Genomic DNA, 5,576 nt, shown 5'->3' with positions numbered 1-5,576 from the left:
CCAGAGAAAGCTGTCAACTACTAATTCTTAATGACACTTCTCTGATCTTCCTCAGAATGTATTTATGTGTGCACCCAATCCTCCAGATAATGGTCCTCAACTTGATGGTGGCACGATTTTCCAGTCTTCATGTCAAAATGTCTTCTATAAAACTATAACACTGTAATTTTGTTCAGTGCCCTGGAAAATCTTTATTACGTACAATAGAATTTTAATGGTTTATGTTTTAAACAATGAGCAGAACCCTCAATAATCAGATTTGAATGAATGTTTGCAACATGTTTCCTTAGCCCTTAAATGAATTGCTTATATTTTATCTTTCCAAGACCAGCTGGTGTATCACATTTTGGCCAAATATATACACACCTCCCTGGTAAAATTGAGTATCACTTCTGTGGTATTACAGCAGGAGTATGAGCAGCCCTGAGAGACCGCTTGCACTATGTAGTGGTTGAGTGAAGCACGAGTGGACAGATTGTAGATGTTAATACTGAAGGTGGTAAGTCCTGTATCATCATGTCTCAGGTGAAAATAAAATATCTCACAGCATTATCTTAAAGATTAAAGCAATTATCCTCAATGCCCTGGCTAATATTTATTGTTGAATCAACATCATTAAAAAAAGATTACTTATTTATTATCAAATTGGTCTTTATGGACCTTGCTGTGCACAAAATTGCTACCTTTGTTTTCTATATTACAATAGTGACTGCTCTTTAAGAATGCTTCATTGACTGAAAAGTAAGTTAGTGTGATCTGAGCACAACAAAGCAGAAAATAAGGGAACATATTTTCTTCTTTTAAACAACAAAATCAGACTAACAATTCATTCACCAATGAAGTGTCTTCAACTTGAGGCATTGGTTCTGTTTCTCTTTCCGTGGATGTTGCTTAACCCACTGAATGTTTTCAGCATTTTCTGTTTTTGATTCAGACTTCCAGTGTTTGTAGTTTTTTGATTTTTAATTTATTCATCTCATTGATTTTGATGAATTTTGTCATGTTTAAAATACCTAGCATGTTTGCAAGCTTATAAATTGTTATTTCATTGAACTCATTCCTTGAATGCTAACTGCTTTGATGTGTTTCTGAAATACATAACAAGGTGCTACATAGATGCAGAACTTTTATAGGCAACCTCAACTCTTTGACCTTTCTTCTACATTACAGACTGTAGAAATGCAAAAGGATATGAACAAATCTCATAGATAGATAGGAAATTAAAAAGAAACGGGATAAAAAAGGAAAGAAAATAAATAGAATTAAATAGAAAAGGTAAATGCTCAAATAGATGAAGCACAAACAATTGCCTTTATTGCAACACACTAAATGATGCACTGTTTTTACAGCAATATGTAGCTGTTTAGTTTTCCTTCCTTGAAAAGCAGTTTTCACTACATTCTTCCATCATTGTAATATCAGGCAAGTCAGAGCTCTCAGCATGTGTGCTCAAAGATATTCATAGAAATCTGTTCAGTCCTCTCATTTTTGTTGATTTTTTTTCTATGGTTACCAGAAGATACGTGTAGAAAACAGTTTTGAATAGTTGTATCTGAGAATGACCTTGGTTTAAATCAGATAGGCTATGAGCTTATGGCAAATGCATGTTTTAGTTACGTTTATATTTCTGCCACAGGCTTATCTCTCTCACCCCATGTCAACCTAGATAGCCCCACTCACAGAATTCAGAAATCAGAGGTGCAAGGGGACTTGGGAGTCCTAGTTCAGGATTCCCTTAAGGTTAACTTGCAGGCTGAGTTGGTGGTAAGGAAGGCAAATACAATGTTAGCATTCATTTCGAGAGGACTAGAGTATAAAAGCAAGGGTGTACTGCTGAGGCTTTGTAAGGTGCTGGTCAAACTGCATTTGGAATATTGTGAGCAATTTTGGGCCCTGTATCTGAGGAAAGATATGCTGGCCCTGGAGAAGGTCCAGAGGAGGTTCACAAGAATGATCCCAGGAATGAATGGCTTAACATATGAGGAGCGTTTGATGGCTCTGGGCCTGTACTCGATGGAGTTCAGAAGGATGAGGGGGGAATCTCATTAAAAACCTACTGGATACTGAAAGGCCTGGATAGAGTAGATGTGGAGAGGATGTTTCCATTAGTAGGAAAGTCTAGGATCCAAAGGCAGAGCCTCAGAATAAAGGGACATCCCTTTATAACTGAGATGAGGAAGAATTTCTTCAGCCAGAGGGTGGTGAATCTGTGGAATTTGTTGCCACAGATAGTGGTGGATGCCAAGTCATTGGGTGTATTTAAGGCAGAGATTGATAGGTTATTGATTGGTAAAGGGTTTAAGGGTTACAGGGAGAAGGTGGGAGAATGGGGTTGAAAAAAAAATCAACCATGATTGAATGGCAGAGAAGACTCAATGGGTCAGATGGCCTAATTCTACTCCTATATCTTATGGTCTTATGTTCTCAAACTTTTCTCTCATTTTCTTTGTGAATTGGTGGTGAGGACAGAGGAATGATTATAAGACTATAAGATGTAGAAATAGAAGTTGGCCATTTAGCCCCTCAATCCTGCTTGGCCATGTTTGATCTGTCATTCATTGTCCACTTTCCTGCCCTTTCCCAATAATCCTTGATTATCTTACTGTATAGAAATCAATTTATCTTCTTGATACAGCTCCTTTGGCAAGGAGTTCTAAAGACTCACAACCCTCTAAGAGAGGAAATTCTTCCTCAAGTTCCAACACACAAAGCACAGGAAGAACTCAGCAGGTCATGCAGTATCTATAGAGGGAAATGGACAGCTGATGGTTCAGTCCCCTTCACTGGACTGAAAGATAGATGTGAGATAGCCAGTATAATAAGGTGGAGGGAAGGTGTGGACCAAGAGCTGGCAGATGATAGGTGGATCCAGGTGAGGGGGTGATAGGCAGATAAGGGAGGGGAGAGAGTAGGAGGAGTGTGTGGCTGGAAGGTGATTATTGGAAGTGACAAAGGGCTGAAGATGATGGAATCTGATAGGAGAAGAAGGTGGAGCATGCAATAAAGGGAGGGAGGTAGGGAGGGGAACCAGTGGGAGGGTGATGGGCAGATGGAGAGGGGAAAGAGATAGGATGATGGGGGCCAGGTGGATTAGGAGGAGAAAGAAAAGAGAAAAGGCAAAAAGGACAGAGGAGGAGCTGTTACCAGAAGTTTGTGAATTCAGTGTTCATGCCACCAGGCTGGAGACTACCTCAGTGGAATATGAAGCTCTGTTCCCTAATTTGTGTTTAGCCTTGAATTGGCAGTAGAGGAGGCTGAGGACAGACATGTTGGTGTGGGAATAGGAAGGAGAATTAAGATGGCTGACCACCAAGAGATCCAGGCACCCACAGCAGATGGAGCAAAGATGCTTGGCCCTTGAGCCCTCTTGTCATTCAATAAGATTATGTTTTGTCTGATCTTGGTATCAACACAATTGCTCTGCCCATTTACAGTAACCATTGACTTCCCTTTAGTCCAAAGCTCCGTCTATCACAGCCTTGAACATATCCAAGAGGTCAATAGTAAACAAGGGATATGAGTAAAGTACAGGGAAGTGCAGGGAAAATCAAAAAATTGCAGATGCTGGAAATCTGAAATAAAATCAGAAAATGCTGGAAACATTCAATAGGTCAGGCAGCATCTGTGGAAATAGAAACAAAGTTAATGTTTCAGATTTGAGATGATTCCTCTAAGAAAGTGGCACTGAGGTAAAGTCCCATTGAATAATGGAGCAGGTGCAAGGAGCCAAATGACCTGCTTGTGCTCCTGGAGGAAGAAACAGAATTAATGTTTCACATCCATGATCTTTTGGCAGAACTAGGAAAAGCTGGAACATAAGCATGTTTTAGGTTGCAAAGAAGGGAGAGAGATGGAGAGAACAAAAGGAATGTCTCTGATGGGATAGAGACAAAGAGGGACTGCATGAAAATGACATTGGTGAAAGTGGTGAAGGATTGTTAATCACAGTTAAATGCCTAGTGGATATGTAACTAGAAGGACATGAATGAAAGAGAAAGAGAAAAACTGAAATGCAGAAGGAAATAAAAGAGAATGATGGAAAGATCCATCTCCCTCCTTTCTCTACAACTCAAAGTATGCTTGTTTTCTAACTTTTGATTGTTCTGACGAAAGGTCATCAATCTGATACATTAAATATTTTTAACCCTCTACAGATGCTGCCTGACCTGCTGAGTATTCCCAGCATTTCCAAAATTTGCAGATTTACCTGTTGATTTTATTGACCTTTGAGTGGTTTACTTTGCCATTTCAGATAGGCATTTTAAAATCAACCACACTGGTTGGTCTAGGATCACATACAGACCAAACCATGTAAGCATTGCAGGTTTTCTCACTCGAAAGATAATAGAGCACTGGATTTTTTAAATAAATACCCAGTAGTTTTGTGGTCATCATTATCATTTTTTTTTAAATTCCAGATTATTAACAATTTAAATTATACAGCTGCCTTTGGTGGGATTTGAACTCAGGATTTTTTCACTACTGTGCTGCTTCTATACCCATTAAAAAAAACTTCCTCATGCACTGAAGTCTATGGCAGTGGTAGAGCAAGCCTGAATCACGTTATATAATTTTTATAAATAATATTTCAATAGTGTATTGTTACATCTATGCTAATAAAAGTTTTACTTCTGTAATGTATATATGGAACTGAAAAAAGGGTGCTTAAGGTATTAGATTTGATAAACTATGGAAACTACATTTGCCTCCCACTTTATGTGTCCTGGATTCAGTTTAAAAAATATTGTCACTCTGCTCTTTGATCAAGAGTGTGCTTCAGTCGTAATTGGCATTTATGTATCAGGTTTAAGATATTTAAGATATTAAGTTATTAGTCACATGTACATCGAAACACACAGTGAAATGCATCTTATGCGTAGTGTTCTGGGGGCAGCCTGCAAGTGTCGCCACATTTCTGATGCCAACATAGCACGCCAACATCTTCCTAACCTGTATGTCTTTGGAATGTGGAAGGAAACCAGAGCACACAGAGGAAACCCACGCAGACACGGGGAGAACGTACAAACTCCTTACAGACAGCGGCCGGAATTGAACCCGAGTCACTGGCGCTGTAAAGCGTTACGCTAACTGCTACAGTACCGTGCCTGCCCTAACCCTAACCTATTATAAATGACAAGAAACAAATATCCAGCAAAATAATTGTTTTCTTTAAATAATATTGAGTTCAGAAATCACTACACACTTCACCACATACTTCTCAAAAGGGGAGAAGGACACACTCTCTTTCCAGATTTAGAACCAGTATCTGTGCTAACAAGATGTTTAGCTTAATGAAAACAAGTAAATGCCAGATTTTGTTACCCTCGCAGATGGTGATAAGCAATCAACCCATCCCTTCGCTTTCTCTCTAAACAAAGACGAAAGGAAAGGGAGAGAAAAGAAAATAGAGGTTGTGTCACGGTTTTCAGATGCCAAGAGCGCTGGAGCTTTAAATATGTAAATAAAGTAGATTCGTGTAAACTACGAATCCCAGTTTGCATTGGACTTGGTTGGCGGATATACTTTAGAGTTTGGTCGGAAGTCCAGCCCTACTTTTCTATCGGTTCACCGCAGCC

The sequence above is a fragment of the Pristis pectinata genome, chromosome 2, assembly GCF_009764475.1.
Source record: "Pristis pectinata isolate sPriPec2 chromosome 2, sPriPec2.1.pri, whole genome shotgun sequence".
Classification (NCBI taxonomy): Eukaryota; Metazoa; Chordata; class Chondrichthyes; order Rhinopristiformes; family Pristidae; genus Pristis; species Pristis pectinata.
This window is presented reverse-complemented; position numbering follows the sequence as displayed.